The 23,667-nt window shown below is 46.1% G+C and overlaps 1 protein-coding gene and 2 non-coding genes across 3 annotated transcripts in view; 1 reads left to right on the top strand and 2 right to left on the bottom strand.

The window, feature by feature from the left end:
• LOC132808533 (gastrula zinc finger protein XlCGF7.1-like) overlaps positions 1-23,667 on the bottom strand; it is a 218,418-nt gene that overhangs the window by 155,346 nt on the left and 39,405 nt on the right. The gene's annotated exons all lie outside the window — the stretch shown is intronic.
• On the top strand, positions 2,770-2,843 carry trnan-guu (transfer RNA asparagine (anticodon GUU)). The gene has a single exon. It is a non-coding gene; the product is annotated as a tRNA-Asn (tRNA).
• Positions 23,582-23,653, bottom strand: trnaw-cca (transfer RNA tryptophan (anticodon CCA)). The gene has a single exon. It is a non-coding gene; the product is annotated as a tRNA-Trp (tRNA).

Below are 23,667 nucleotides of genomic sequence, written 5' to 3'. Positions count from 1 at the left end.
GCACAAAATTGCACTCATACCAATTTACCTGAGGGAAGGGTTTCCATTTCTCTCGGTCCCGACAACACAGCATCTTTCAGTCTCTCCGTTAACAGGAGCTTTGGAACAAGCTCAAAGTACCCCATTTCCTACGCATTTCTGGTAACTGACTTATCCTGCCTCAACAACTAGTGAGAGAGAGCAGAAGAGCGTGTGGGCTCCTTCTTCCACCAGGACAGCTTGCAAGGAGAAATAAAATGGTTCAATTATCCACCAGTGGAGAGAGCCCGGTGCCTGGAGAACGGACAAACAGCAGCGTCCTGGGAGCAGGGAACAGATTGAGAAGCAGATGTTCTTGAAACTCTTCCCTGCTTGCAATTGTGGGAGCAATGTACAATGTATTTCTTACTGAGCAAGTCTCAGCTGCTTCAGGAGGTGGCTGCACCCATGGCTGGTGGCCTCGTTAGTCTGGCATATGATTCTAGTTTTGGGTCTTCTCGCGAATGCAGACGTGTGAGGGTTCCCGGTTTCCACTCCCAGGCGAACCATCATTTCTTAAATTGACCAGAGCAAAAATTGCCCGATCAATTTTCTCAAAAGCCGCTTCTTAAATAAGATCGGACTGCCTGAATTAGGGACGGCGCAAAAGCTGCCAATTGCAGTGAACCCTACGAAGGGAAACACATGTTCAAAGTGAAAACAAGTATTGCAGATTTTTCGCCCGCGCAATTCGAGTCTGAATGAATCCTCCACCTGTATTACGCTCAACTCTGAGGGTGATACTTCAGGAAGCGGGGAAGTGAAGTGATTGCAGACAGCACTGAACAGGTTAACGTGAATGGTGCCGTCCTGAGGAATGTCAGCAATGAAGGGAGATTGGAAAGTTTGGGGCAGCTCTCTTTGGAGAACAGAGGGCTGAAAGCTGGCCTGATTGAGGTTTTCCACATCATGAGGGTTTTAGACAGAGGAAATAATGCAGTGAAAATGCCCCCAGGCCTGAAAGGTTCGAGAACGATTTGGCACAGATTGAAAGTCATCAGGAAAATAAGTAAAAGTGACATTAGGAAGGCCGTTTTCTCGCACAGGGAGTGGGGTCAGTAAATCCCTGTCTAGACAGTGACAAAGAGGCAGATTCAGTGGACACAAAAGGGAATTCGGTGGGCATACTCAATGTAACAATGTGCAGATTTACAGGGAGAAGGCGACAGAGTAAGACACTTATTTACATATTGTGTTGAACCAGCAGAGCTAAGGTGGGCTGCAGGCCTCAGTCTGCGCTGTCACACATTTTGTGATTCTGAGTGAAACCGGAGTGGGACCAACAGAACGTAGGAAATTTGACAACGGATATATTCTGCCCAACAGGATACTCCATCACAGCAATGAAGGTGTTTGACATCATTCTCGAAGGTACAGGCCACAATGCAGATTCAAAACCGAGTATTCATTTGAATCACTGAGTAATTTGTTTACAGTTGTTCAGTTGAGGTGAGCGGAGTTGCGCATTGGGAGCCACTCCAGTTGATCTGTCGAAGCCGTTTTCCTCCTGTGTGATAGTCCCACCAGCACTCCAATTTGCTGTGCTTCCAGTCAGTAGATACAGATTACTGTCCCATACTGATACACGGGCCACGATGACCCAGCTGTGGTGACAAGCTTGTGAAGGTCTGAGTGCTCTTCTCCTGTTCTCTGTCGGCCTCTTATGATCCGAATCTTCAAACCTCTCTTCTCCGAGATAGATATAACTGGTGAAGGTGAAACTCATCAGTTGCGGTGTGTCCCATGCGCAGGAGGCCCTGCAGTAATTCCCCACGCTGTCTCACACAGCAGCATCCTCTCGGTGAATTATGCTTGGCAAAAAAAAAACGATTGAACCAAATCAGTGTCGGCCACTGGATTTTACTGACACCGTTTATACAATTCAGGCTCACCGTTAATGTGGAGAGGGGCCGTCAGACTGTAGTTTCCGCTCCTTCTGTTGAATAAAGATAATTTTAACAGTGTCCAGTGAGAGAAAAGAATTTGTTGTTGGTGGTAAACATTTCTATCTGAACTCGCTGTCACTCTGCTATGACAGGAGGAGCTGGGACCTCCTGATAGATTGAAACACACAACTGGTAATCTCTAGATTATGTTGTAAAAATATCGGTGCAATGTTATTCACACCGCGCTGTCACCAACTGAACAAAGCAGCTGGGTGTTTAAATCCCGTGATGTACAGCTTGTGTTTTCATTCTCACACTGGGGAGAGCTGAGCATTTACCCAAACACTGGGCACACCACTTCCCTGACACAGCGTTCACAAATCAAACTGACAGCAAAGCTTCCCGTGTGATCGCAAGTTTCCGCAACGAAGATTTGGCTCAACAGATATCGGGAGTGAACGTAATCCTTATTTGATTTGAAATGTAAGAAGCAGATTTTTAGTGAGCCGGACGCGATTTGAGCACGCAACCTACTGATCTGGAATCAGACGTGGTACAGTTGCGCCACAAACTGCGAGGTCACTAGGATCCTCTTTTCATGCTTAAGGGAAGTGATCGCACTACAAGGATTTTACGTTATGAGTAACAATGGAGATCAACAGTTCATGTCTGTTCTGTTTCTCCCCCTCTCTTTCTGCAGAGGGTGGGATCAGACTCTCCCCGGTGTCTCCACAATGAATGTCCCAGGCATTATTAAGGAAAAGTAAAAGTGATAGACGACAATTGCAATTCTAGGCGGGGCAGGCTGAATTATGAATTCACTAATAGCCTCCCCTAAGCGATGGCGCAGCCGTTGACATCGCCTGTCTCTGTGGCGCAATTGGTCAGCGCGTTCGGCTGTTAACCAAAAGGTTTGTGGTTCGAACCCACCCAGGGACGCTTAGTTCGCTGCTCTTCCTTGGCTTCGCGGCTGTGTGCCCTTTAATGGGTCAGGGAAATGATATCCAATCGGAAACCTTCTCTGCAAAGGGGCTTTCTGAATTGTATTATTTCCTAACGTAAGGGACTGCGGATGCTGAGAACCCGAGCCAAAAAAGAGAAGCTCGGCAGGTTTGACAGCACCTGTCAGAGAAAACGGAATTCTGAAATGCTGTGTCTGATTCTCTTTCCATAGATGTTGCCTGATCTTCTCCGTTCCTCCTGAATTTTCGAGATTTGTTTTTTAACTGAAAGTTCATTTTCATCTTTTGCGATGAAACACGTAGACTCGCCGTGTGTAGATATTTTACCCTTTCGAATCACTGAAGTCAATGGACAACTCTTTCATGCAGAGCATGTTGCTGGCATGGAATTAGCTGCTTGAGGAAGTCGTGGAGGCTAGTATAATTACGAACACTAAAAGGCATCTGGACGGGTACATGAATAGGAACGGTATAGCGGGATATGGGCCAAGTGCTAGCAAATGGGACTAGACTGTTTAGGATAACTTGTCAACATGGATGAGTTGGACTGAAGGGTCTCTTTCCATGCTGTAATTCGTGTGACACTGTGGAATTCTCTGCCCAAGGGAGCAGATGAGGCAGCGTCATTAATTATATTCAAGACACAGTTGGATAGGATATTGCATGGAGGGGAATTAAGGGTGGATGAATAATGCAGGTAGGAGTAGCTGAGTTGATGGATATAATAGCCTTCATCTGAATGAATGGTGGAGCAGGCTCGACACGCCAAATAGCCGACTCCTGCTTCTATTACTATGAACCGATAACTCTGCATTTCCCATGGCTAACCTATCTAACCTGCACATCCCTGGACATTAAGGGCAATTCCAAATCAAGGCAGGTGAGCAATGAAGTAATGTGAAAAGTGAATGTCGGAGAACAAAGGGACAAGGGAATAAATGTACTACCAATCAAAGCTGGATTGAAAAGATCACAAAAATTGAAACTAAAGACTGTGTCTGAATATTTGCTGCACTGTAAGAAAAGTGAACGAATTGACTGAAGAAAATAAGTGTGTACAGAGGGTCAGTACAGAGACGTGGTTTTAGGATGACAAGGATTAGATCCTGAATATTGAGGGTACGGACATTCAAATCAAATCAAACCTTTGGTAAAGGTAGAGGGTTGGCAATGCAAATCAAAGCACTGATAACATGGTAGTCTGATGTCAGTTTGGATTCCAGGTCCTGATTTATCTGTCCTCTGTTGGTCTCCCGTTCCCACAGAGCTAGGTGTTGTCTGTTCTCAGTTCTGCTAGATTTCTATTGAAGCTTTGACAGCCCCCGCCCACTATCCCACCCGCCCAACCGCATCCCCACCCCCCACACCATCACCCCGCCCCGGCCTTTTACACCTTCCCGAACACGGTGGGTGGTATGGTGGCACAGTGGTTAGCACTGCTGCCTCACAGCGCCAGAGACCTGTTCAATTCCCAACTCAGCGACTGACTGTGCGGAGTTTGCACATTCTCCCCGTGCCTGCGTGGGTTTCCTCCGGTTTCCTCCCACAGTCACAAAGATGTGCAGGCCAGGTGAACTGGCCATGTTAAATTGCCCGTAGTGTTAAGTAAAGGGAGAAATGTAGGGGAATGGGTGGGTTGCGCTGCGGCGGATCGGTGTGGACTTGTTGGGCGGAAGGGCCTGTTTCCACACTGTAAGTAATCTAATCTAATCTAAAAAAAATTCAGTCGATCAAGGCCCAACCCATAATCTCCCCAGCCTGTCAACTATCAGACAGAGAGAGTCAACTTGGCTGGAAATAAAACAAGTAAAGTGAAAATGTGAAAATCATTGTCCTCAAGTTTCTCTCTGAGGTTCGCACTGCCTTCACCTGCCCAACACCCAATTCTAGATACTTGAAACTCTTGCACAATTAAATAATGAGAAGTTCAAATCCATTGTGTCCAAATCACGCTGCAAACAGCACTCTCCAGCACCACTTCCATCTATCCTCATGCCAAATGTGTGAGGCTGAAGTAGCCGCTTGAAAGCTTGGTAAATGCTTTACCTCTCAGATGAGTTACCAGCTGCATGCCCACACTTTCATTGGGACCACCTCTTCAAATCTCAGGAATAATTTCTGACCCTGCCCCACCTCATTTTATCTGCTTCTGAAAATTACGCTATGCCTTTGTCACCTCTTGATTTTGATTCTTCTGTCACACACCTGAAGGCCTGAAACATTCTACTCTCCATAAATCTGAGATCATCCAAACTGCTGAATAAGAAACAAATACCTGTGGATGCTGGAAATCTGAAACAGAAACAAAAACAAAAATTGCTGGAGAACCTCAGTAGGTCTGGTAGCATCAATGGGCAGACAGTACAGTCAACATTTCAGGTCCAGTGACCTCCTTTCGTTCCAGGTCACGGCTGCTTCTCTCCTTCCTCACACTAAGTTCGTTTAATCTATGATTGCTATGCCTGCTGATGCACACAGGTTCCTGGTGATGCAGCAGATCCATTATAAAATGTCAGTCTTTGCCCATAGTCTTGTCCCTCGCTATCTCTATCATCTTCTCCGGCTCTAAACCTCTGAACTCAGGGAGCTCAGTAAATGCCCAACATTCTCATTCAAACTGACATCGAACCCCAGGGTTTCCTGATGAAGGGCTTTTGCCCGAAACATCGATTGTCCTGCTCCTCGGATGCTGCCTGACCTGCTGAGCTTTTCCAGCACCACACTCTAGAATCCAACTCCAGGGGTCTGAAGTCTGGATCTCAGAACAGCACAATTAGTTATAGCAAATAGATGCGAAAGACGTTCAGGTCCCATGTATGAGTAAGATTGAGGAGTGCAGCTTAACAGTCGCAGCAAACTACAAACCACCAAAATTATCACGTGAATGACACAGAGGTCAGAAAGACTCACCACATAACTCCAGTCAAACATTCAAACATTACTCGAGGAAAAGCCTGGAAATGCCCCCCGCTCGTTAAGGCTGCGCGGTGGCTCGGGCGGTGGTTCCCGCCTCAGGTAACTGTCTGTGTGGAGTTTGCACATTCTCCCCGTGTCTGCGTGGGTTTCCTCTCACATTCCAAAACTGTGCAGGTTAGGTGAATTGGCCATGCTAAATTGTCCATAGCGTTAGGTGGATTAGGCAGAGGTAAATGTAGGGGAATGGGTCTGTGTGGGTTCTCTTTGGAGGGTTGGTGTTGGGCCTTATAGCCTGTTTCCACACTGTAGGTAATCTAATCTAATCTGTGAGAGGAGTTTCTCGAAACCATCACTGTCAGTGTTGGACCGAAATTGGCATCATTCTCCCTTCAGGCTTACGGACCATCAGTGCGCATGTTCCCAACTCCAGCCCATGTGCCTGTAAGCACGCATTGCGCGTGCTCGTGGGACTCCTGCATTAAGAATGGGGTGCGATAACAATCGCATGCCATGTTGGGTAAATTATATGCCATGGAAGACCGTGATTTTACATCAGACAGAGTGATTATAGATTGGTCGCTGAAAAAAAGTTCAAAATTAATAAACACGGAATTTTCTGAAAGGTAGCCAAATTCAAGGAAGGGTTTTATAGACTGGAATCTAATCAAGAGATAGGGTTTGTTAACTGACAGAATAACACAATCAGAAGTGAGCTCCAGACGGAAATTTGATCGAGGGAATCAGGATGATTACATCCAGTATAACAGAAAACTGAGTGTGTAATACAGGCTATAATGTAATTGAGGGGTTCGGGATAGTTTGTATATAGAATAACATACTCGGGAATGAATTACAGACTGGAACCTAATCAAGAGGATCGTTGTGATTTATATAGAGAATAACGTACGCAGTAGTAAATTGCATCCTGGAATCTCATCAAAGCACCTTGATGCCACACTGGGTCGAATGTAGCCTTGAGGTAAAGGGCTGCCAATCTCATCTCACCTCAAGGATTAAGCTTTTTTGTCCATGTTTTAACCAAGGCTAGAATGTGGTCAGTACCTGAGTGAGCCTGGTGGTCCCCAAGCTGGTCACTCAGCAGCTCACAGCTGAGAGGATGTTATTCGATATGTTACATAGCATTATCGATAATCGGGAGTATACTGATAGGACGATTAATCCTGAGTTGGATGTGTACTGCTACTTGTGCACAGGCAATCTGGTAAATTTCCAGATTGTTGGGTAGATACCAATGTTGTAACTGCACTGAAGAGCTGAGAAAACTGAATGCAGTTTGTATTACACTCGGAGCAAGTGAATGATCTCTCCCTAGAGTGAACTCATTGATGTGTCGGCAGAAGTGAATTCTTTCACACACTCTCACCAGAATGAATGTGTTGATGTATCAGCGGGTTGTGGGACTATCCGAATCCCTTTGCAAACTCTGAGCAAGTAAATAATATATCTCCAGTGTGAACTCACTGATGTCGCAACAAGTTTGATGTCCGTGCAAATTCCTTCCCATATACAGGGCACAAAAACAGCTTGTCCCCAGTGTGAACTCGTTGGTGCACAGTGAGGTTGACTGACTGTGTGAAATACTTTCCACAGGAGGTTCAGCTAAACGGTATCTCCTCAGTGTGATAAGCACATTTTTCTGGAAGCTGGAATACACTGTGAATCTCTTTCCATATGTAGAGCAGGCAAAAGCTTATTTCCAGTGTGACTCTATCAATCAATTTCCAGCTAGACAGGGGAACTACAATCTCTTCCCATAGTCACCACGTTTACATGGTTTCATCATGGTGTTGGAGTCTTCGTGTTAATCCAGGGCAAATGATCAATGCAATGTTACGAAGTCCAGAGCATGTATTGTCAGTTTTCGATAGAGAGTGTTTTTCTCAAGTTAAAGTACAGCCACAGCTACTAGCAAAAGGTCGGGCTGTTTCAAATGTAGCAATTGGTTGTTAAATGGATACCTGTGTTCTGTTTGATGTTTTGACAACAATTCAAATTTAATTAATTTAATCTATGCCCAGGATACCAGAAGACAATGAGATTCGAATTCTATGGTTTTGATCCCTGGAAATCAATCAAATAAGAATTTAATGTGTCCTATGGGGGATATAAACCCGGCATTTTGAAAGTTAGTGGGAAGCAACTGCCGATCTAATACTTTGCTCTCAGAGAAATCGAAAACACTCTCCATCAAAGGTACCTTTTCACGTGAAACACACAGTAAAAAGAAGAGCACCCAGGAAGACCAGCAGTTAGAAAAGTGAAAACATCAATGAAGAGGAGACTGTGTGGACTTGAGATTAAGTTAAAGTAACGATTAATAAATACGTTATTAGAATAGCATATTAAGTTGTGTCGAGTTGGGGTCAGATAGTAAGTAGTTTAAGAAAGGGGTGTTGGATTTGTGAATAAGTTTTGTTTAGTGTTCACTATTAGTTAGAAAAATATTTTCTTTAAATAGTGCAATTTAGGAATTCTGTCACTCACATTTTAACAGATTAAGAGGCAAGATGAGCTTTTCTGGGCGGTTAGTTTAATTAACAGGGTTTGATCTCCATGACGTAACAATAAATATTATTCTTACTCACACACGGACTTATGGGTTATGATTCTTCTTTTCATATGTAAATCTTCTCCCTAAAATCCTGTGAGGGAGTTTTACAGCAGTTATTCCTGTCAGTTCATGTTGGAAATTCTGAATAGATTTCCCTGAAACATTGTGTCCTCTTGTTGACCAAAGCTGGAAATTCTTGACTCAGGAGACAGTGGTTTTGTCTCAATGTAACTGGTCTAGTCCTAGCTCACCCTGGTTAATGTTCTGTGGGAGGTGTTCAAATCTCACCAGGCCAAATAGAGGTGTTCCGTTACGTTATTAAAAATCTGGACTGTCAGTTATTGTAAGATACCATTGGGCTCACCTTTCTCCGGTTAGACTTACATGTGACTCCATTGTGGTTGACTCCTCACCGCCCTCCAGACAACGAGGGATGGACAATAAACACAAGCCGACTCAGAGATGAACACATATCTCTTTTATGCTTCAGCTCTTGTGTGACTGACCGCATTTCCTGCCCAATAGAAAGTGGGGCAGCTCAGGACGACATTCTGGAATTTGCGGGGCTCCAGGCCAATCAGAGTGAACAAAAGGCAGCGCCAAGTTGTTTATGGAGCATGCGCAGTGCGGGTGTCTGAGCTGGTGGAGTTGAAAAGTGAGAGACAGAGCTGGAGGGAGGGATTGGATGGATTTAGGAACAACCTGCTGCGAAGTGTTTGTATTCGAGTTAGTACTGAACTCTGGGAAATTCTTTTACACGGGGTTAGAGTTGAAGAATTTCCCCACAGCAATCTCAAACCAGGAGGAACGTTTTTCTCTCCTGCACTGAGAAGGAGAGGTTCGGAGCGGCTGGTTCTTGTAGGTCAGTAAGCGGCAATTCTCTCTCTCTTCTCTCCCTCTCTCTAAAGAAACAAAACCGTGTATCTCCAGGAGGACAGTGTGTGTCTGATAGCGGAGTTTATAGGTGATGATTCTTCATCCACTCTGGTCTTGATCTTCTTGAAGTGAGGATCTGTCAGTTATTCCTGTGATGGAGATGGAGGAAACTGTCTGTAAGTATCCCATTATTCTCACTATCTTTACTCTCATTGAGGGCTGAGTCTTGTGGAGGGCCAGAACACGCCCTTCCCCTGAAGGACATTTCTCAGCTAGTTGAGTTTTTCACAACAATCCAGTAATGTTTCACGGTCAGTATTTGAGTGACTTTCACACAAATTGCTGGATTCAAAGAACTCCATGGTGACCCAATGGTTAGCACTGCTGCCTCCCAGCTCTGGGGACCTGGGTTTGATACCAGATTCGGGTGATTGCGTGGAGTAAGTAATTTCTTCATATATCTGTGTAGTTTCCTCTCGGTGCTCCTGTTTCCTCCCAAAATTCAATGATATCTGGATTAGGTGGGTTGGCCATGCTAAATTGCCCATAATGTGCAGGGATGTGCAGGCTGGATAGGTAAAACGTGGGGAATGCAGGGATATGGGACGGATCTATGTGGGATGCTCTTCAGAGGACGGGTGTGGATTCAAACGGCCTGCTTCCACACTATAAGGTTTTTATGATTCTTAACTCCTTTTAGTATCTTAAACAGTACGATTTCTCAATCTCTAATTTTTCCTGATTTAAGTTTGTTTTACAGAGAATCACAGGGGCACATTTATCAGCGAGAATTCCAAGCAAATACCTTATCAGGATCTTAAAGTGAGTCAATTAATCAGGATTTGAAAACCATTGGATTGTCAATGTTTATCTGTGGTAAAAGTTTGCAAACATCAGTGTACCCAGTGACAAATGGACAAGTCTTGCACCATTTCCACAGATTGAATAGCATCCCACCATTCACAGCAGGGAGAGATTGTATCACCACCGTGGCTCAATCCCAGCCTCAGGCGACTGTCTCTGTGGAGTTTGCACATTCTCCCGGGGTCTGCGTCAGCTCCATCTGGGTACTCCGGTTTCCTCTCCCAATTCAAAGATGGGCAGGTTAGGTCAATTGGCCATATAAAATTGCCCACAGTGTTCAGGGATGTGTAGGTTAGGTGCATTAGTCAAGGGTAAATGTTCAGTAATGGGGTTGGAGAATAGGTTTGGATGTCTTTATCCCCAGAGGGTTGGTGTGGACTTGTGGACTGTAGGGATTCTATAAGTCTACCAAACCTGTCCTGTGTCTGGGTGAGGAGTCAGCTGATCATCCAATATGGAGAGACATGATCTACACCACAGAAACCATGGAAATGTGCAAACTGTGGGAGGGATACAAATGTCTCTACATGCTGAAAATTCATTGATGCAGTCACGCTGGAGATAAGTCATTCATTTACTGTTTGTGGGAAGGGATTCAATCAGTCACCCGTCCTTGAGAAACAAGAATGCACTCAGTAGGGAGAGGCCATTCATCTGCCTTAAGTGTGGGAAAGATTCAGTGACACATTCTACCTGCTGACTCACCAGTGAGATCACACTGGGGAGAGGCCATTCCCCTGCTTTGACTGTAACAAGGCATTCTCTGCTGATGAACACTGAGAGACCTTTCAAATGCTCACATTGAGAGAAAAGCTTTAAACACAAACATGAAATGCTGATACATGAGTACGTTCACACTGGGGAGAGGCCATTCCCCTCTCTGTGTGTGGGAAACGGTTTGTCCATTCAAAAAAAAACCTTCTGAAACCCCAACGAAAACACACAGGTAAGAAGCTGTTACCTGCTGCTTTTCTGGAAAGGATTCATTCAGTTATCCCACCTTCTGAGTTCACACCTGACTCAGGCAGCTGTATGCTGTTCCTGCTGTTCTCAATAAAATTCTGATGGAGCTCCAACCCCCTCCAACGCCGCAGAGGACCAGGAAACAGATGCAGTGGAACAGGGAAATGTGGCGCTTGTGATGTCACATGGGTAGGCCAGCAGAAGGCGGCATTGTGTTACTGTACTTCTCAGAGAGAGAGAGAAACTCTGACTTTGAAAGAATGCATTATAAACGTGCTGAATCAAAGTTTGTCCCATTGCAGGCAGAACTGGGCATACACCAACACGCACAGGCACAAAATCAGATTCACAGACAGATATAAAGAAACTTTCCGACACACACGTCCGGGACAATGTGTGCCACTGCCGACAGAATTTGTCATTCATACACAGACAGATACACTCACACTTCTCTCCGATGTAATCTGTGTCCTATTGCTTGCAGAGATAGTCACATCAACACAGAAAAACAGACATTAACACAGAGATGGGAGCGCAATACGGTTAGAGTGAGATGCAGAATCACTGACTTTTACAAATATGTCCAGAGATATACTCAGACAATGTTGTATTCGGCTGTGTGAAAATCCTTGGCTCATAGTCCCAATGTGAGTGAAATAGTTTTCCCACTCCACTGACGTGAATCTTAAAGAAGAAGCCGGGGAGCAAGCTCCCTTTCTTTTCGATGACATTTCTCATTTTGTAGTCGTCAGGGGTCACACCTGCGTGGGGAAACCGCAATGGGTTTCAAGTCCATCGCATTAACCACTCAGCCCACGAATACAGAACCACACTGACAGCTTCACTTCCCAGGTCTGTCTGCCTGCGGAGCTGAGAAAGAGTGAATCATCGCAGAGTTTTTTTGAATCCATTCGCTTCACGGTGATTCGAAAGGGTTAAATATCTGCACACGGCGAGTCTAGGTGTTTCATCCCTAAATACGAAATGAACTTTTAGTTAAAAACAAATATGGAAAATTGCAGGAGGAACGGAGAAGGTCAGGCAACATCTATGGAAAGAGAATCAGACACAGCATTTAAGAATTCCGTTTTCTCCGACAGGTGCTGTCAAACCTGCCGAGTTTCTCTTTTTGTCTCGGCTTCTCCGCATTCGCAGTCCCTTACGTCAGGCATTAATTCAATTCAGAAACCCCTTTGTGGAAAGGTTTTCGTTTGGGGAACATTTTCCTGACCCCATTTAAAAGCACGCAGATTCAAAGTCAAGGAAGAACAGCGCACTAAGTGTCCCTGGGTGGGTTCGAACCACCAACTCTTCCGTTAACAGACGAACGTGCTGACCCATTGCGCCACAGAGACAGGCGCTGCAAGCTGTTTCGCTGCACCATGATTTAGGGGTGACTGTTAGTAAATACATAATTCAGCCACCCCGCCTAGAATTACAATTGTCGTCTATCACTTTTACTTTTCCTTAATAATGCCTGGGACATTCATTGTGGAGACACCGGGGACAGTCTGATCCCACCCTCTGCAGACATATCCATGTCACGAGGAATTAGCTTTCTTCCTCCGGGACCGTCGCCCTTCGAGCCTTTCAGTGTTTTGCCTGTTCCCGAGTTCTCTTATGGGCTCGGAGGCGAGAAGGGGTTTGAATTCCTGATGTGCACGAACGACAATTCTTTCAATGTCTCAGATCAGTTCATGTCCCGAGAACATCAGAGTCAATCTCCCGGCCTCTTCAACAAGGGGACGGTGTCTGGACTGTCTCTGCTCAGTCGGACGGTTCATCTTTCATTCTCATCTAAATCCACTTCCCAAAGAGTTTCTAAAGGTTCACAAAGCTGGAGACTGGGATTTCTGTTTTGCTTCATGAACATTTTTCCATTTCCTAACTGACAATATATTGCCAAAATCTCTTCCCAAGTGTACGCTGTGCTTCTTTTCCAGGGATGAGAAATTTCCATTGTGGGGAGACATTCCCAAGGTTGGGAATGTTCGCTTTGGAGGAAAGAAGGTTAACTGGAGATTTCCTGGGGCTGTTGGTAATGATGGGAGAAGAAGCGGTGGGAATGGGCAGATTAATGACCAGAAGAACCAATTGCCACTGACCAGAGTCAGTTACCAGAGGACAGGAATTGAAGTTCTTGAATGAAAAGCAGCACTTGTGCCTAATAAACACAGAGAATACTGCAGAAAGCCAACAGGTCGTGCATCATCTGTGGAAAGGTAAACAGAGCTGACGTTTTGAGTCTGGTACGTTGTTTGTTGAGAACTCGAGTTTCCTGCATGGTAATAAATTCCCAGACATGAGAAAACGCGACTTTATTGAGACGGGTTTTGTGAAGTTTGAGCGATAATGCAACCAACAGGAAGTCATTTAAAATCGCCAGCGAAGAAAGCATAGCCAGCAGGTTTCCACCCTGGGCGGGGGAGCCCCAAAGGATCTCTACGCCAGCACCTTAAGTATTCGGCCACAACTACACGTCCTAAGTTATGATCTAAAATTTCTCATGGAATTGCTCTAACAGGAAAGGTGAGTACTGGACTTGTCCTGTCCGCGCCATCGCCCCAACGTATCCTGTTCCCCTGGATTTGATCAGGACAGAGGAGGCTGATGGGAGATCGAATTGAACTACACACATTGATGAGGGACAGAGCGGATGGGAAGGATCCATTTCCGTGCGTAGAGAGATGAATAATCAGGGCCGAAAATAAGGAGCCACTTCAAGAAATTTGGGGTTCATTCAGCAAAGCTAATATAGAACTGTTCACAGAAAATGGTGATGAAAGTCTCTCGAGTTATTTTGATGAGAAGTGTTCATGATGCTAATACAATCGAAAGGATGAAGGAAGATTGGTAAATGTATTTGGTGACAGTTCTGTTCATGCCCTGTGAGCGAAACCTGGATCTGAAGGAATAAAAGGGACATTAACAATATCGATCTGAAATTGGATACGTGACAAGAAACAGCCATTATTGACAGTTGGCTTTTGAACTGGAGAAGGTTTCTCGTGAAATTAGCTTGAGGCTTGAGGTATGCAAGGTCAAGATAACTTAGGTAAAACACTCATTAGCAGACAGTGAAAGGATTATAAGACGCAAATTAAACATTTTCGACAAGTGATACAGGGGACTGGGAAGATTAGTATTATAAACTGTGAACACCAAAGTTCTGGAGCTCAACACACGCATTCAAACACCGAAAACATCCAGATCCGGATGAATCAGATTGCATTGTGGTGCGTTTCTACAAAGCTTCCACTTGCAATGTCCTACAAAAGAGTGACAAAACCCATCCCTGTCAGCCCAGGATAGAAAATCCGAAGGGCTGAAAGTTTGCTTATTTTCTGAAGATTCACAAAACTAAGACTGGGTTTTGGTGATTGTTTCCTTTCCACTCCCAGGAGCCCAAGTGGTTGAGCCGGTGAGTTGGAGAAAGTGAAATGTGCCCATGAGCAGCGTGTGGGGCTATTTCAATTTCCCCTTCATTTGACAGCACTGTGACTTGACTCCGATGTTCTCAGAGATATTTATTGATGCGAGACAGTGAAAAGATTCTCATTCCCGCAGATCGGGAATTCAAACCTTTTGCCGGCTTCAGGACAACGAGGAAGATTAATTGCTAGCGGCAAAGAGTTTCTCGAACAGCTGCTTCTCATTCAGTCTCCCTGCTGCTGTTTGTCACGTCCCCAGGAACCGGGCTCTCTCCACTGGCAGATAATTCAACCATTTTGTTTTGAATCTCTTCTTTGACACCCGTGCGGTCAGTGACAAGGATACAGAGATCTGGAGAAGACCATGCAGGTCTCCACGAGTGTATCAACTCGACAGTGCACATTGGGCTAGTATATCACTGTGAAATATTTATGTCCAAGCTTTTTTCGGAAGCAGATGAGAAGGCGAGGTGCAGAACAGAGCGCTGTTATACGGGAAAGCTGCTAAAGACGACATTGAGTTAATAGGAGAGAATGGGCTATGGTCCCAACACGCACCCGTTGTGCCAGGGGTTACACTTCGGGTCCACTCTTCCTTCACTCGCAACACTCCACACCCACCTCCCATAGTGCCAAGTCGCTTTCGCCTGCAACCGCCGAATGTGTAACACCTGCCCATTTACCTGCTCCCTCCTGAATATCCAAGGGCTCAAACATACCTGCCAGGTGAAGCAGCACTTTTGCCACAACCTAGTCCACTGCATTCGCTGCTCGCAGTGTCGTTTCCCCAATGTAGCATGAAGCATAAACTGGGTGACTGCTTCGCAGAACATCCCGGTTCTGCCCGCAGGAAAAAGGCCCTGACCTTGCGGTTGCCTGCCACTTTAACACATCATCCTGTTCCCTGGCCAACATCTCTGTCTCAGGCTTGCAGCAGTGTTCTAGCTCCAGATGAAAGAACAACACCTCATTTTCCACTTGGAGACCTTACAGCCCTCTGGTCTTCAATATCGAGTTCCAAAACTTTAGGGCCTGAACTCCCCCATGTCCTTGACCCCTATCAGACAAACGACTCCTTGTTATCACCTCGTCTGCTATGACGCACTACGTATTGTTAGCCACTAACAGTCTCCATGAACAGTTATTCGCCCTCTCACGCGGATCATTATTCACTCCTACGTCCTTCCTATTGTTCTCTCCCTGTGCTGGCGGCAAACACAGCAATGTACATTGGAGACTCTGAGCCAGCTGAAACTTGCTCAGTGTGAAGTACATTCCACATTGCTCCAAGAATTGCAAGCAGCAAAGCGTTTCCAGAACTTCTGCTTGTCATTCTGTCCCCGGGGCAATGATGTTTGTCTCATCCCCAGGAACTGGACTATCTCCACTGGTAGATAATTAAACCAGTTTATTTCTACTTGCACGTTGTTCTGGCGGGTGGGGCGGGGTGTAGGGTGGGGTGCGGGTAGAGTCCATTCGCTCTTCTGCACTCTCTCTCTCTGAAACCCTTGGGGTGCGAGGTGTCAGTTGCATTAATGCGGAGAACATGAACAACTTTGATTGTGAACTTTCTCCAAAGGTCTGTTATCGGAGAGATAGAAAGATGCTGTGCTGGTAGGACAGAAAGAAATGGACACCGAGGACTCTTCGCCCAGGTAAATTGACATTATTGTGCAGCCTTCTTGGTGTTCAGAAATCGTCTTCACGCAGCAATCTTAGGGAAAGTCTATTGCAAAGAGGGCATTGCTTTCTTTGTTGCTACCGCGCAGCAGTTAACATCTGAGCCCCAAGTGTCGCAGATGAAGAGAATCCGAGTGAAACCTTCACTCACTGAGAGTCATCCCCACGGCACTGATCTGAGGGACTGCAGGCAGTCCAACGCGGAAGGGACGGTTAAAAATGAACCAGTTTTGCTCCCGCATCCTCTCTGTCCCAGAGACAGGCAATGGGACGACAAAAACACGTAGCACCATTCTCGCGCAGACACAAGCCGTTCAGCCCATCGAGTCCACGGCGACTGCCTGTGTCCCTCTCTCTCTCTCTGAGGTTACTCACAATCGGTGGTATCCGTCCTAATAGTGGGGGAACTGTGTCTGAGTCGTGATGAGGTTTTTGACATGCTTGTCATTCACGTCTGAACCAGGGGAGCGAGTTACTGCAGGGAATGGACGAAAATGCAAGACATTTGTTTCAACTTGACCAGCTGATTGGCATCACAGAGAACTGGTTTTGCGATTCAGTTCAGAGAAAACCGCCGAAGAACAGAATGCCACTGAGACTTCTGAAACCACGCCCCTTGAATGGGGTGGATTTGGCGAGTCCATTCGGTTAAGTCGATGCAAAGGAAAGCAGCCCGACATTGAGCAATAAGCAGAGGATGGCTTCGATCCATCAACCTCTGGGTTATGGGCCCAGCACGCTCCCGCTGCGCCACTCGGCTGCCAAATTGATGTGTGCGGCCCTCAGAGCACTTCAGGTTTTTATCTGGCACGCGGCATGCACGTTCGAGACTGATGTCAAAGACCTCCGCTGCTGTCGTGTAATATGCTGTTTCGCAGACGTACGGAGTCTTTGTAAATAGAAACGTTTCCAGTAAATTCCCACATTCTGTTGGTCGAACTGTGATTTCACGCTGAATCACAGCATGTGTCACAGCGCAGACGGAGGCCATGCGGCCCACCTTCACTCTGCTGGTTCTATACTCAAGTCAGCGTGTGTCTCTATTTGTTTCATTCTCTCGCCTTCTCAGCGTAAATGTGCACATCTGAACGTGATCACCGAATTCCCTTTAGTGTCCATTGAATCTTCCTCTTTGTCAATGTCCGACAGGGACTTACTGACACTAACCACTCCCTGTACGAAAACGTTCTTCCTCCTGTCACTTTTACTTTTTTTCCTGGTGACCTTAAAATTCTGCCGCATCGTTGTGGACCTTTCAGGTGTGGGAGCATTTTTACAACATTATTTCCTGTTTCTAGGTCCCTCATGACTTGGAAAACTTCGGTTCTCCGAGGAGAGCTGTCCCAATTTTCCAATCTACCTTCATTGCTGACATTCCCCAAACACCGCACAGCTCACGTCAACCTGTTCGACACTACATCCAACCATTTCACTTCCCTGTTTTCTGCCTTGTCCGTACTCCAGACAGCCCAACCTCGTTTCACCAAGGTGCTTTTTGAAAAAATTAATCAGGCAGTTTTAGACAAGTCAAGTTCAATAAACTCGGGCTCGTGCAGGATTTGAACCCAAGACCTGTCGCAACGCATCACAGCAAAGCATCCAAAGCGAGAATCATACGCCAAGACCAACGTGTCAGAGACCCCTTCGCGTTGGATGCCCCACACCACTTGAGTGACCTGAGACGTGCTCACTATGAAATACATTTGAGATTGCTCTAAGAATTGCTAGCGGCAAAGAGTTTCTCGAACAGTTGCTTCTCATTCAGTCTCCCTGCTGCTGTTTGTCACGTCACCAGGAATCGGGCTCTCTCCACTGGCAGATAATTCAACCAATTTGGTTTGCAACTCTTCTTTGACACCCGTACGGCCAGTGACAAGCATTGCCCTCCTCACCATAGGATACAGGGAACAGGAGAAGACCACGCAGATCTCCACGAGTGTAACAACTCGACTGTGCACATTGGGCCAGTATATCACTGTGAAATATTTATGCACAAGCTTTTTTCGGAAGCAGATACGAAGGCGAGGTGCAGAACAGAGAGCTACGGGAAAGCTGCTAAAGACGTCATTGAGTGAATAGGAGAGAATGGGCTATGGTCCCAACACGCACCCGTCGTGCCACGGGTTACACTTCGGGTCCACTCTTCCTTCACTCGCAACACTCCACACCCACCTCCCATAGTGCCAGGTCGCTTTCGCCTGCAACCGCCGAATGTGTAACACCTGCCCATTTACCTGCTCCCTCCTGAATATCCAAGGGCTCAAACATACCTGCCAGGTGAAGCAGCACTTTTGCCACAACCTAGTCCACTGCATTCGCTGCTCACAGTGTCGTTTCCCCAATGTAGCATGAAGCATAAACTGGGTGACTGCTTCGCAGAACATCCCGGTTCTGCCCGCAGGAAAAAGGCCCCGACCTTGTGGTTGCCTGCCACTTTAACACATCACCCTGTTCCCTGGCCAACATCTCTGTCTCAGGCTTGCAGCAGTGTTCTAGCTCCAGATGAAAGAACAACACCTCATTTTCCACTTGGAGACCTCACAGCCCTCCGGTCTTCAATATCGAGTTCCATAACTTTAGGGCCTGAACTCCTCCATGTCCTTGACCCCATCACACAAACGACTCCTTTCTGTATTTTGCTGCATGAAGACGAATTCTGAACACCAAACAGGCTGTACAACAATGTACTCATATGAATTTACTTGAGGGAAGAGCGCTTGGTGTCCATTTCTCTCTGTCTCGCCAGCACAGCATCTTTCTATCTCTCCGATAATAGACCTTTGGAGGAAATTCATATTCAAAGTTATTCACTTCCCTCGCATTAGTGTAAGTGATTTCTCTCACCTCAAGTGATTGAGAGAGACAGCAGAAGAGCGAATGGACTCTTCCCTCACCCCAGAACAGCTTGCGAGTAGAAACAAAATGGTTTAATTATCCGCCAGTGGAGAGAGTCCAGTTCCTGGGGATGAGACAAACATCAGCGCCCCGGGGACAGAATGACAAGCAGATGTTCTGGAAACGCTTTGATGCTTGCAATTCTTGGAGCAATGTATTTCACGCTGAGCAAGTTTCAACTGGCTCAGAGTTGTGGTTCTGTTGGCCGAGCTGGAAGTTTTTGTTGCAAACGTATCGTCCCCTGGCTAGGAGACATCATCAGTGCTCTGGAGCCTCCTGTGAAGCGCTTCTTTGATGTTTCTTACGGTACTTATAGTGGTTTGTTCTTGCCGCTTCCGGGTGTCAGTTTCAGCTGTCCGTTGTAGTGGTTTGTATATGGGGTCCAGGTCGATGTGTCTGTTGATGGAGTTTGTGGATGAATGCCATGCTTCTAGGAATTCTCTGGCTGTTTTCTGTCTGGCTTGCCCTATGATAGTAATGTTTTCCCAGTCGAATTCATGTTGCTTGTTGTCTCGGTGTATGGCTACTAGGGATAGCTGGTCGTGTCGTTTTGTGGCTAGCTGATGTTCATGGATGCGGATTGTTAGTTGTCTTCCTGTTTGTCCTATATAGTGTTTTGTGCAGTCCTTGCATGATATTTTGTAAACTACGTTAGTTTGGCTCATGCTGGGTATTGGGTCCTTTGTTCTCGTGAGTTGTTGTCTGAGCGTGGATGTTGGCTTGTGTGCCGTTATGAGTCCTAAGGGTCGCAGTAGTCTGGCTGTCAGTTCTGAGACGCTCCTGACGTATGGTAGTGTGGCTAGTCCTTTTGGTTGTGGCATGTCCTCGTTCCGTGGTCTATCTCTTAGGCATCTGGTGATAAAGTTGCGTGGGTATCCGTTTTTGGCGAATACCTTGTACAGGTGTTCCTCTTCCTCTTTTTCGCAGTTCTGGTATACTGCAGTGTGTTGTGGCTCTTTTGAATAGTGTCCTGATGCAGCTTCGTTTGTGTGTGTTGGGGTGGTTACTTTCATAGTTTAGGACTTGGTCTGTGCGTGTTGGTTTCCTGTGTACCCTTGTGGTGAATTCTCCGTTAGGTGTTCTCTCTACTAACACGTCTAGGAATGGGAGTTGGCTATCCTTTTCCTCTTCTCTCGTGAATCGGATTCCTATGAGTGAGGCGTTGATGATTCGGTGTGTTTTTTCTATTTCTGTGTTTTTGATGATTACAAAGGTGTCATCGACATATCTGATTCAGAGTTTGGGTTGGATTTGTGGTAGGGCTGTTTGTTCTAACCTTTGCATAACTGCCTCTGCTATGAGTCCCGAGATTGGTGATCCCATGGGTGTTCCGTTGAATTGTTCGTATATCTGATTGTTGAATGTAAAGTGTGTAGTGAGGCACAGGTCCAGTAGTTTAGCTATGCCGTCCTTGTTGATGGGTTCGGCCTCCTGTGTTCTGTTATGTATGTCCAGTAGGTTGGCTATTGTTTCTTTGGCTAGGGTTTTGTCAATTGAAGTGAACAGTGCCGTCACGTCGAATGAGATTATGGTTTCTTCTTTGTCTCCAGAGTCTCCAGTGTACATTACCCCCTGAGTTTATATTTGCACATCGGCGATATGTCTGCACAACAGCACATGACACTACAGCAGTGAAGATCTTTTGATTTCATTCTCGAACGTGCAAGACACACGCCAACTGAAAAGCTGAATACTTTTCACTGAGTACTCGGGAAAGCTGCAGTGCAATGCAGGAGAATGGCACAGCGGGTGCATGTTAGGATCACAACCCAGAAGGGAAACCATTTTCACTTCTTTACTCAATGTCGTCTTCAGCAGCTTTCCCCTATAACGGCGCTCTGCTCTCTCCTTTACCTTGTCATCTGCTTCCCAAAACTTCGTGTATCTGAGCTCAATGTGTCACACCGATACACAAGTCACATTTACACAGTTATTCTGGCACGCTTGTGGAGCTCTGAGTCGTGTTGTCCAGTTTTCTGTCGGTGTGTTCTGATCTCAAGTGTTAAACCTCTTCTCTCAGATAGCAATGAACCGGTGAAGTTGAAACACATGACTTGCTGTTTTTGTCCATTTCCTGCGGTAAAGAAACCGACGCCCGTGTAATAAAAGACTCTCTGTAGGATTGCTGTGTCAAGACAAATTCTGAACACCAAACAGGCTGCACAAAAATGCACACATACCAATTTACCTGAGGGAAGGGTCTCCATTTCTCTCGGTCCCGACAACACAGCATCTTTCAGTCTCTCCGTTAACAGGAGCTTTGGAACAAGCTCAAAGTTCCCCATTTCCTACGCATTTCTGTAACTGACTTATCCTGCCTCAACAACTAGTGAGAGAGAGAGCAGAAGAGCGTGTGGGCTCCTTCTTCCACCAGGACAGCTTGCAAGGAGAAATAAAATGGTTCAATTATCCACCAGTGGAGAGAGCCCGGTGCCTGGAGACGGGACAAACAGCAGCGTCCTGGGAGCAGGGAGACAGATTGAGAAGCAGATGTTCTTGAAACTCTTCCCTGCTTGCAATTCTGGGAGCAATGTACAATGTATTTCGTACTGAGCAAGTCTCAGCTGCTTCAGGAGGTGGCTGCACCCATGGCTGGGGGCTCGTTAGTCTGGGATATGATTCTAGCTTTGGGTCTTCTCGCGAATGCAGACGTGTGAGAGTTCCCGGATTCCAATCCCAGGCGAACCATCATTTCTTAAATTGACCAGAGCAAAAATACCCGATCAATTTTCTCAAAAAGCCGCTTTGTTAAATAAGATCGGACTGCCTGAATTAGGGACGGCGCGGAGCTGCCATTGCGGTGAACACGGCGAAGGGAAACACTTGCTCAAAGTGAAAACAAGTATTGCAGATTTTTCGCCCACGCAATCCGAGTCTGAATGAATCTTCCACCTGTATTACGCTCAATTCTGAGGGTGATACTTCAGGAATCGGGGAAGTGAAGTGATTGCAGCCAGCACTGAACAGGTTGAAGTGAATGGTATCGTTCTGAGGAATGTCAGCAATGAAGGGAGATTGGAAAGTTTGGGGCAGCTCTCTTTGGTGAACAGAAGGCTGAAAACTGGCCTGATTGAAGTTTTCCACGTCATGAGGGTTTTAGACAGAGGATTTAATGCAGTGAAAATGCTCCCAGGCCTGAAAGGATCGAGAACGATTTGGCAGAGATTTAAAGTCATCAGGAAAATAAGTAAAAGTGACATTAGGAAGACCGTTTTCGCACGGGGGTGGGGTCAGTAAGTCGCTGTCTGACAGTGACAAAGAGGCAGATTCAATGGACACAAAAGGGAATTCGGTGGGCATGTTCAATGTAACAATGTGCAGATTTACAGGGAGAAGGCGATAGAATGAGACACTTATTTACATATTGTGTTGAACCAGCAGAGCTAAGGTGGGCTGCATGGCCTCAGTCTGCGCTGTCACACATTTCGTGATTCTGAGTGAAATCGGAGTTAGACCAAGAGAACGTGGAAAATTTGACAACGGGTATATTCTGCCCAACAGGATACTCCATCACAGCAATGAAGGTGTTTTGACATCATCCTCGAAGGTACATGACACAATGCAGATTCAAAACCGAGTATTCATTTGAATCACTGAGTAATTTGTTTACAGTTATTCATTTGAGGTGAGCGGAGTTGCGCATTGGGAGCCACTCCAGTTGATCTGTCGAAGCCGTTTTCTCCTGTGTGATAGTCCCACCAGCACTCCAATTTGCTGTGCTTCCAGTCAGTAGATGCAGATTACTATCCCATACTGATACACGGGCCACGATGACCCAGATGTGGTGACAAGCTTGTGAAGGTCTGAGTGCTCTTCTCCTGTTCTCTGTCTGGCTGCTGTGATCCGAATCATCAAACCTCTCTTCTCCGAGATAGAAATAAACTGGTGAAGGTGAAACACATCAGTTGTGGTGTGTTCCATGCGCAGGAGGCCCTGCAGTAATTCCCCACACTGTTTCCCACAGCAGCATCCTCTCGGTGAATTACGCTTGGCAAATCAGTTCGACTGAACCAAATCAGTGTCGGCCGTTGGATTTTACTGACACCGTTTCTAAAATTCAGGCTCACCGTTAATATGGAGAGAGGATGCCAGACTGTAGTTTCCGCTCCTTTTATTGAATAAAGGTAATTTTAACTGTGTCCAGTGAGAAGAAAGAATTTGCTGTTGGTGGGAAACATTTCTATCTGAACTCGCTGTCACGCTCCTGATAAATTGAAACATAAAGCTGGGGGTCTCTGGATTATGTTGTAAACAATATCAGTATTATGTTATTCACACTGCACTGTCACCAACTGAACGAAGCAGCTGCCCAGAGGGAGGCGGCTGCGTTTCAATCCCTGGGGAGCTGAGCATTTACCCCAACACTGGGCACACCACCTCCCTGACACTGTTCACAAATCAAACTGACAGTGAAGCTTCACGTGTGATCGAAAGTTTCTGGAAAGAAGACTTGGATCAACAGATATCTGGATTGAACGTACTCCTTTCTTGATTTGGAATGTAAGAAGTTGCAATCAGAGAGCTTGACGTGATTTGAACACGCAACCGTCTGCTCTGGAGTCAGACGCGCTACCGTTGCGCCACAAGCTCACAGATGACATGCG

The sequence above is a fragment of the Hemiscyllium ocellatum genome (genome assembly GCF_020745735.1).
Source record: "Hemiscyllium ocellatum isolate sHemOce1 chromosome 27 unlocalized genomic scaffold, sHemOce1.pat.X.cur. SUPER_27_unloc_7, whole genome shotgun sequence".
NCBI lineage: Eukaryota > Metazoa > Chordata > Chondrichthyes > Orectolobiformes > Hemiscylliidae > Hemiscyllium > Hemiscyllium ocellatum.
The sequence above is the reverse complement of the archived record's forward strand: the minus strand, read 5'-3'. Positions and strand labels throughout refer to the sequence as shown.